Source organism: Pleurodeles waltl, chromosome 7, assembly GCF_031143425.1.
Source record: "Pleurodeles waltl isolate 20211129_DDA chromosome 7, aPleWal1.hap1.20221129, whole genome shotgun sequence".
NCBI lineage: Eukaryota > Metazoa > Chordata > Amphibia > Caudata > Salamandridae > Pleurodeles > Pleurodeles waltl.
In genome coordinates this window covers 394,974,982-394,985,496 of record NC_090446.1, presented here as the reverse complement: position 1 = coordinate 394,985,496, position 10,515 = coordinate 394,974,982, and positions in this window count along the sequence as shown.

Here is a 10,515-nt window from a genome sequence, read left to right as displayed (position 1 = left end):
TCCCTTCAGAAGGTGGCCTTGTCCGGCAGTTCAGGAAGGGCTGTTATCATGAGGAGCAGCGACAGTAATGAGTTGCATATGGCAGGCCTCTATCTAGAATTGCACGGTAGGAGACACACGACGGGTTGGAATCGTACTGTGAGTGATATCCGGGGTTTGACTATTTGAAATCATTGCTCAGATCCCCTTGTGTGTGTTAATTGTTCTATATCAGCACCAGGAACTTCGGTAAAATCGGACTTAACAAATTAAAGTAACATAACACATTTCGAATATGAGTGATGCAGCACTGCTGCTGCATAGGCTGTTCCTTTTCTGTATGTGAAGGAGCCTTGTAATGCGGGTGCCCATGTTAATGGCTTGCAGTAGCACTGGTGGTTCTGGTGCATATGAGATAAAAGGCCACCTTTTGGTATATGTCTGGGAAGAGAGAAAAGCGTGCTGTGCTGTCTGGAAGTAAGCTTGCACTGCACTGCCGCTACCCATGCTTTAAACTTGTTTTATATGTGAGGGAAGTAGTACTTTTCTTACCTCTGCTGTGCATGTCCTGTCAAAACAAGGCAGCTTGCAGTGCTATACCTGTTCAATGTGAGGGAAACATGTACTGCACAACCTATATAGCACCTATTATATATGTGTGAGGGAAATCGAGTTCGTTGTTACATGGGTGCACCTGTTCTGTGCATTTAACAGAAGGCTGCTGTTGTGCTCTACCTGGCCTGTAAGTGAAATGATGCTTGCAGTGTTAATGTCTAAAACATTCTTATTGTCTGTATTTGTGGAAGCTGGTGATGTTGCTTGTACTGTATCTGCTAAAATATGTGATGATATTTTGGACTGTTGATGATTAGTGCTGCACCCATTATATGGCCCTGCTTATAAAATGGGCATTATGGGTGAAATACCATAACATCCAATTACAACTGGTCCAGTATTCCCAAACTTTGATTTCCTGGGTGCAGAAACAAAAGAGAGTGAACACAGGACCGAAATTTACCTTTCGGAAAATCTAGTTAGTAAAATCATTAGCGGCTGTGCTGTAAAAGTATCCAAACCTCACACCCACCCAAGCAGTCCCACTTACAGGACTTAGGGGGATCATGCCAGGGGATTACCACACATTCCAGACTGGTATGCACAAGTCAAGGTTTTGTAACAAGAAAAATGAAAGAAAAATTACTGAAACCTGAAAATGTATCAAAGGTTTTTACCCATTTCTATGTCTATGGGAAAGTGCGTTCATATATATGGCCCATTGTTACATTAGATTAGCCATAGGCAGAAAGAAATACAAATCTTAATAGTGAAGAGTGGCTGACAGTAATGCAGCACTTAACAAGATTTTCTGTTTGCTGGTGCTGTACAGTAATGGACTCGCACTAACCATTACGTGTTAGAGTAAGGCGGCTATAATACAACTTGTGTCCTCTTATCACTGTAGGACGATAAAGAGTGTTAACAAATACACTCATACATAAGCATCAATATTGTGTCAGAGTTGGACTGCTGTATATATGCATAGTTATTCACCTGTATTTCAGTGACAAGAAGACTAATACACAAGCAATCTCTAACCTAGAAACCCTAGTCTGCAACTGCAGTTGTGGCCCACCCCTCCTTACTTATTCAGCTGTTGCAGCTGTGCAGGAATCCTAACCTGTACCTCCGGTCTCCACCTCAGCGTGCAGTGCTGGTAGACTGTAGACAGCTTAAAAAAAAGGGTATTGCATGTATATACGCCCAGATGTACCACATCGCAATGTTACAATTTAAACTAGTATTAGCCTATGGGAGAGCCATCTTTTTCACAGTGAAAAAATGACTTTGGAGGTGTTTTCATTGCTAGGGCGTGTAAAACATTAAATGTAAATTCTCTAGTTTTTTAATACCATGCACCTTGTCGTATTGGCATTTAGGGTATTAAGTATTACAAAAGAAGGGTTAGTAGGCCTGGCAAAACATGTATTTTGCCATGTCGAAATGGCAGTATAAAACTGCTCACCCATCTGCAGTGGCAGGCCTGAGTTATGTTTTCCAGTGCTACTTTAGTGGGTGCCACGATAAGTGCTGCAGACCACTATTAGCATTTATTTTACTGCCCCTGTGTGCATCCTGTACCGTATACTAGGTACTTACAAGTAACTTAAATGTGCCAATTAGGGGTATACCAATTCCTACAGGATTAGAAAGGAGAGTACAACCACTATACTGCTGGTTAGCAAGAGTAAAGCGTGTAGAATCCTATGGCCAGCAAAAATGGGTTCCGCAAAAGAAGGCAAACATCTGGGGTAATAACACACAAAAGACGGTCATCTCCAACATCCTACAGAGAAGAGGAAACAACAGTACTGACCAGCAAGGCATCACTTGTAGCACGTGGCCCATCTGACTGAAGTTCTTGCTGGTGTATGAACTTGGGGGAAGTGGCAGGAATTGTAATGAATACCTCACTGGCCAGTCAGCTTGGTTATGATTCTTAACATCAGGTTATGTAAAGAGAGTGGGGAAAAAATAGGAGAAAAACTGAACAAAAAAAATACAAAGTACAAGGAGGTGCAAAACAGGTTGCTATCAAGCAAATTTAATAAAAACAAATTTAATTTCTAGATTGCTAATTGCATCTATACATATGAAGTGTTTCTCAGTATGAGAGGCTGCAGTTTTAAATATGTGCTACACCTGGACATGAATTTCAAACCCAACATGTTTATAGTTGAAATACTTTAATTAATCCTAACCACTGGTGATAACACAGGGCTGCATTCTACTCCGTAGTTGTTACTCTTTATGCCATTCTAGACAGAGGCCTATCTTATCCAAATCAGTAATAATTATGTTTGGCACTGAACAGTCCATCCTGAACTGCTGGGCGAGTCCCCCTCCCTAAGGAAACAAAAGCAAAACCCCCAGACAGGTTTCAGCCTGTTCAAGCCACCTCAGTAGGGTGCAGCTTTAGTCCCATGGCACAGTGAGCATGGACCCACATCTGGACATACCTGTTGCACTTGGGGTGTCAACTACAAAAAACAAGTTAGTTAATGCAATACTTGAATTAATACTTGAAATGAAATACCTGAATTAATCTTAATCTAGTGGTGACTTGTGGTCAGAGCTCACAGCTCCTGACATCACTGCCAGCTCTCAAATAAACAGTTTAAAATTAGATTTTTCTACAGCAACAGTGTTTCCTTCAAGGAAAATGAGCAGCATTTAATTTAAAAAAAAAATACAAAATCCATCACATACATGGTGGTCTGTTTGCCCCAGCAGACTACCATCACTGTGATGGTCATCAATTGAAGTAAGTCACAATTCACAACTTACTTCATAAATAATAATGAGGTAGTTCAGATTGCAATCCATTCTAAATCCTTATTTTGTTAACCAATCTATAAAATCATAGGTCAGTTCTACAAACCTAAAATAGTGGTTGCAAAAATACTAGTCGCAAATTGCAGCCAATTTTTTGCAACCACATGTCTGACCCGGAGTCAATTAAGTTATTCACTGTACCTAAAAGGGGGAGCTGTAGCATTTTCATGAAACAACCAAAATCTTTGTAGATTGCATAATGAAGTTTTCAACACAAATATCCAAGAAAAGATGACCAAGTGTATCGTACTGAACACAAAATGAATGCTTCTGTGTTAGGTGTGCTTAAATTACTACGGCAATAACAACCTGTGAAGGCTGCAAAGCATGGAACGTTTTAACCACATTCACACAACTACATGCTTTAATCTCTGGAAAACTGGAATCTCTGGAAAATAAAGTTCTACTTTGAGTTCAAGAATGTAAAACAGTAGGAATCCGCTCAGTGGCGTAACAAAACTTGAGGGGCTCCCCTGCAATGTACCTTGAGGGGGCTCCCTTGGATCCAGTCAGGGGCCTGCCGACCGTGCACAGGGAATTGTGCTAAAGGTCCCCCCCCCGCACCGTGGGGCTTGTGGGGGCCTTTGTTATGCCACTGAATCTGCTTACTTTATGTAGGACCACTGAAATTGTGCCATTCTGCGGCCACAGCATTTTTCACATATTTATGGATTTGTTGCATTTGCCATCTCATCCGTTCTCTGCTGCTTGATCTGCAGATTTGAACAAAAAAATGTTTCTAGCTCAGTCAGTTCTAAAGTTCATAAAAAATGTGGTGGCACGCATTTGTGCATAGAAAGGTTCTTCACAAAGGTTGACTGGTCATTTTTCAGTTGTTTGTTTACTGTATTTTGTTGTTAAACTGGTACTAATAAGGTGAAACCTTTGCCCTGACAGTGTTACAATGTGTAAAAATTGCAAATTAATGAAGCAATGCTATGATAAAATGTACTCCATTACGTTGCATAATTTGTCTTTCTGCATACTTTAGTCACCCCGCTGCATTATTTGTTTATCCCCTGCACGTAATTCCAGTTGTCCTGTCTAAATGTACTTATAGCCTGCAGACTGCAAAGTCCAGTCCTAGTACCACCTCACTTGAGAAACAGATCAAAGTTTTGAATCCATATTTATCCAGCTTGGATTTTCACCTTTTTTGGCAAACAAAAAGGGTATATTTAAATGTGGCAATGTCTTAAAAAGAGCTGTTTCTCAAATAGTTGAGTTGGACTCGTGCTTAAGATAAAATACTACCTGCCCCTGACCTTGCCCACTTCACTCGGTAAAAATAAGATTAATTTGTCCGCCATCGTTTAAAAAGATTAATTTTTATGAACAAAAATGGAAGCGAAAAGCAAATAAAGTTGCCAAATTTAGGTCTGAGAGTGGGGTTGTCTTGCAAATGAGGGACATCTGAGGTATGGGATCCACTAATTGTACAGGTCCGAGCGTATTTCATACACCTGCCTGGAAAAATATAAAAATACAAGGAGAGCTGGATCGCACCCCAGGTCAAAGAGGATTACTTTAGAAGCGATCCCAGAGTCATCCGATGATCATTGAACTACCTTAGAAGTCATTTCTTCATCAGACATCATCAAGCTCTTAAAGTCATCAGCAAAGCTTAGAAACCTGAGACTGATGATCTGAAGATGACTTGAAAATGAGTATTTGATGACTTCACAAAATGGGATTGTTCCTGATGATTTGAGGATGAGTATCTGATTAAGTCAGAAAAAGAGAATGTTCTTGATGACCTGAGAATGATTTGAAAATGATTTGATGATTACTTCAAGAGAGCTAATATTTTGTATTCATTCAAACCTTTTTGAAACAAGTAAAGAAAACAATGTTGATTACTTTACAGGCATATCAACCATTTAGGTTAAGCTTATCTTAGTAAAGTAGAACGTGTGCTGAATGTTTTAAGAAATGCTCACAAAGTAATTTACTATGGGAGTTTTGTATTGTATGCAAAAAGAAACAAATACTGTTAAAATCTCTGTAAACTTGCAGATCACATGTCCAATCATATTAAATAGCTTACTGGGGAGACGGGAATTAAGTTTCTTCAGGGGTCCTAGTGTAACATATAAACTACAAATTCATCCAAGCAAGACAGCTCAGTGTGCTTATTGCCTGCTGCACCCACTTCTATGTATCCTTCTTTCTTTGGTGCCAACCACAGAAACTTTACCTGCTGCGGAGATCGATTTGTACGTTACAGGTGCATCCCGGTCTAATTACAATATGTCCATGAGTTCATTATCTGCTACAGATATCTGTTTTTAATCTGTGGATTGCATATTTATATAGGAGTAGCATAGTTGGATCTGCTGCAGAAAACAATTGGTAATCTGCAGGTGTCTTTCTTTTACTAAAATGATACATGTATTGGTTCAGCACCTAGTACAGAAATTGCTGTGTAAACTCCAGCTAGTGTTGTAGTCTTAATAAAATAGTTCAGTTCATCAATGCACAACCTGAAGAGAGGTAATGAGATGCTAGTCTCACTCAGTCCCATTAAAAAGGCCAGTGACTGAGGGTAGGATGCAGTGAATTCAAACCTACTCAGGTTGTCTGACACAGAGGCCTCATCTGTATCGCTAACGCTTGACTCCCAAAGAAGCAGAGTATATTTAGGTCTGTTTTGCCAGGGAATAAAAGTGGCATAATTTTTTAACCATTTCTGCAATGGTACATGCATGGCTCTGCTCGTTAATGGACTCTGAGAGCCAAGCCACACCACTGTCTTTGCTGTCACATCAATTTGTTAGCTCGCCTGTCTCTGCTTTTATTCTAGGCCAGGCCACTGCTGCGCTGTTTCACATTAGGTGCCTTCTAATCACAAAAAGGACTCAACAGTCTTTTCTCTTGGAAATGCCCATTTCAGCGCATGTACACTGTCCATTGAGGTTGGGAAGGCAGCTGTTTTTTTATTTAAAACATCGTGACGTTAAAGAGACAGAAACAGTCGGTGTGGACCAGGTGGTCAATGTGCTTTGTTTAAGGTGTTGTCACTGCGCTGCAGCTAATAAGCGTTCAATGGAGGTGTGAAAGGATGATGCCCGAAGGCGGTGGAGGTGCATTTTCTAAATGGCCAGCTTTACCTTAAGCATCAGCCTTGTTGCTTGGACTTGTGACTTTTTCTTAAGACAGACAGCAATTAGTAAACACCATTTCACGTTCTTCTCCAACTCTCCTACATGCCGACCCCGCCTCCAAACAAGTCTCCCTAAATGATTGGAAAGGTCCCTCCCTTTCCTTCTTGGTTTTGTTTGGGGCTCCAATCACTGTTAAGATAGAAAGATATATCGTGCTTTTTCCCAGAAGCACAGAGTTTGGACAACTGGTGAAGCCGTGACTGCAGTGCAAACTTCCTGATACTAAACGGGTTGACTTGGTCAGCAAATCCCCGCTCTAAAATTTAGTGACCGCACGTATACAAATAAATTTAATAAATACATATGGAGTTATATCACATAGTCTTATAACATATAATTACATCTCTATTAATGTATTTTTTTGCAGTTTCAAACAGGCAGCACGAACTTGACCTGAAGGTATTTCTAACGCGTTATACAAGGGCACATTCATGTTTTTTAGGGTCAAGGAAATAAATTGATTTGCCAAGAATCACAGGATGTGGAGCTGACACCGAGTCTTGAGCTTGCTTCCCTAGTTACAAAGGCGGTAGCTCTGGCATTAGCGTTAGGATAAGAACTCTGAATTGTTGCATCTATACTGACAGCTATACCAGGAAACTGTATTATAATATTTGACAATGAGGACATAGTAGTTTTGAAGCTAAGAGCCAAAACTATAGACAAGCTGCACATGAAACACTACAGAGAGGGATGAATGTGCAGAAGTATGGAAGAACGGAAATGTAGTTGGATGGGTGGAGGGTAGAAGCACTGATGGGTGGACAGTCTGATAAGTAAGTGGATGACTGGGGTGATGAGATGGTAATTAGGTGTGTAAATGAATGATTGGGTGGTAAGCGAGTGAATATGAATAGCTCCCCTTTGTGATCGGAATCGATTCAATTTGCCCAGTAGGGCAGTGGTGACGTCACCCAGAGGGTTGTACGTTGTTTTCTCACTTTTATAGAACCGTACACTGCAATGTCCATTAAACATGTCTGTATCCGTGTATTGTTCATAAAGCGCTGAACACAGATGGTGGTGGCATGAAAACCTTTAACGGGTGAACGCACGGTGACTAGAACGTCTCAACTTGCTGCTTACATGGTCCAATAAAATAAAGTACTGTCACCAAGGAATTTGTATTTTTCCTCAGCCAATGTGTCCAAGCAGCCTCCTGATTTTTAAACATCACATATTGATGCTACGGTGTTTGCCTCTATATTGCTACCATATATCACTTAAGTAGATATAAAAAAAAGTCAGCAGTATGACGTAGTGGAAAACATTTATAACTAACTAATATGGAATTTCAACTGTTTAAAAAAAAAAAAAAAAAAGCAATTTGTCCAAGACCACTTGCGGACAAGTAGACAAACCGTATTTGGAATTCGGGTCACTAAGAAATACTGCCACGCTGTACAGTGCAGTCAGTGCTTAATTTGTGCTTGTTGATTCCGATGCGGAGGTCCGGTGATTTGAAGGTTGTCACTTATTTTTCTACCTCAAGCATAAAGACTCGTATGGAAAGACGCAGGAAGAGGAAAACGAAAAAGCATCACAAAAGAAGACAGGAGAAAGCAGCAAGAGTGAGCTGAAGGGGCAGGGAGTAGCAGTGAATGGATTAAAGAGGCCCGAGATGGCTTCAGGATTCCGCTGGCTCAGTATTCTGTGCTCGCACCTTTAATTGCAACTGCTGCTTGTTTCAGAGAGCTTTCGGCACCAGCGCTATAATTATTTACAAATTAAGCACTGAGTGCAGTATGCAAATGTCCTACTCTGAGAATCAACAGGTAGGCACTCCTATCCTGGGTATTCTGTCAGATCACAGTAAAAAAACGAGTGTGATGGGAGTTCTTGAAAAACCATTTGATGAAATTTTAATTTTTATATAGTGCAATCTCTACCGAAGGTATGGGAGCTCTCTACATGAACACCAGTCACCTTATGCACTGACATTCATTTTCGGTAGGCACTTGGGGGAGATTAAGTGATTTGTTCAGACTCACAGGATTGTAAGCAGACGCTGAGACTCAAGTCTGGCTCTCCAGCTCCAAGTGCGGTAGTTCTGCCGTAAGTCATGTTCTCTTCCAAAAGTACTATGTGATTCTATGAAATAGAAATACTAATGAAACTTGCTGTCGAAAGTCAAAATCCTTTTGAAAATGCATTTTAGGACAATATGTGAATTTTAATTAAAGTACACGTTTATGGTTATTGCCCTTAAGACACAGCTGTGCATAAAACGCAATATTATTGTAGGAAATAACATTGACACATCATATTATATAAAACAAAAAGTTTGCATTCTTATGAAGGTGATTTCATTTTCTTTCCAGGCACCAAGCCTACAATATTTTAAGTGGTAGGCACATTCTTGCTATTGTTTTTTTTTTCTTGTTAATCTCATGTTTCCAATAAAGATTGTTGAAAAGAAGTTGCTTTCCTGCAACCACCCTTTGTTGACCTGTGTCTGCCCCAGATCATTTTGGCCAATCAGCAAGGGGACTGTTTTGTCCAAACCAGCCATCATGTTCTTCGCCCTAAACTTGTGCAGCTCTTTGGCCCAGTGTTGTACACCTGCATCGGAGGGAAAATGCTCAGCAATTAGAGCGGGTCATACACGGAGGTAAAATTGATGGTATCGCATCAGGAGTTCTATGTACCTTTCTTGAAATAAAGCCAAAGGAAGGTGCAGGGTATTAAACCGAGTGCAGTGTTCTGGCAGGAGATAAAGGTGTATAGATAGCAGGGAAACGAACAAGGTGAGTGGGGCAGGGAGCCTCTCCCTAAGCGAGAGCTTGACCAGTTTTGTTTTTTTAAATAGGAATGGATGGGAACGCCTCTAACTCTTAATCCTTTTAGCATAACTTATTTTTCTCCTATCATTACATTCTGTTCTTTGGTTTCACACCATATCCCTCTCCATCAGGTTTCTGTTTGTTTTCTACACCTTTTATTCCTCGTGCATTTTCTCTCTGTAGATCCATTTCTCTGCTTTCTGTACTACTGTGTTTTAAACTACCTTCACACATCTCTCCAATATTCCCCTCGATACATCCGCTGTCTTTTTTTTTTTTTTTTTTTTCAGTTTCTGTATAGCGAGAACTCAACCCCAAGGTATTGGAGCACTTTGCATGAGCACCACCTACGTTACACAAGGATATATTGATATACACATGCTTTTTCTCACAAAACATTTGCACTGCAAATCCTACATCGACTGTCCAACGTGTATGCTGGTCTCCAACCCCCACAGAGGCAATCCACTCACCACATGCACTCTCAATCCTCCACAGCCATTCACCACTGTTTATTTATAACCTGTATACTCCATATCTGCACTCAGCCCTCCATATGAATCCCCCCCTGTAGGAAGTTGGCTCTGTATATACTATTTCAAAGTAAGAAATAGTGTTCCCCTTGGAGGTAAGATAGTGGCAAAATTAGATAATTATAATGCTCTATATTGGGGTAGTGTGGTCGAGCAGTAGGCTTATCAGAGGGTAGTGCTAAGCATTTGTTGTACACACACAGGCAATAAATGAAGAACACACACTCAAAGACGTACTCCAGGCCAATAGTTTTTTATATAGAAAAATATTTTTTCTTAATTTATTTTTAGAACCACAAGTTCAAGACTTGAAGTAAATACATAAAATGCAAGGTACTCCACACAGGCAAGTTAGGAACTTTGAATCAGAGCAATAACATATACAGTTTTTGTTAAAAATGGCAATAAACTATTTTAAAAGTGGCCACAGTGCAAAAATCAACAGTTTCTGGGGGAGGTAAGTAATGGTTAGATTGTAAGGTAAGTAAGACACTTACAAGACTCAGTTCCTAGGCACAGGCAGCCCACCGTTGAGGGTTCAAGGCAACCCCAAAGTTACCACACCAGCAGCTCAGGGTCAGTCAGGTGCAGAGGTCAAAGAGGTGCCCAAAACACATAGGCGCCTATGGAGAACAGGGGTGCTCCGGTTCCAGTCTGCCAGTA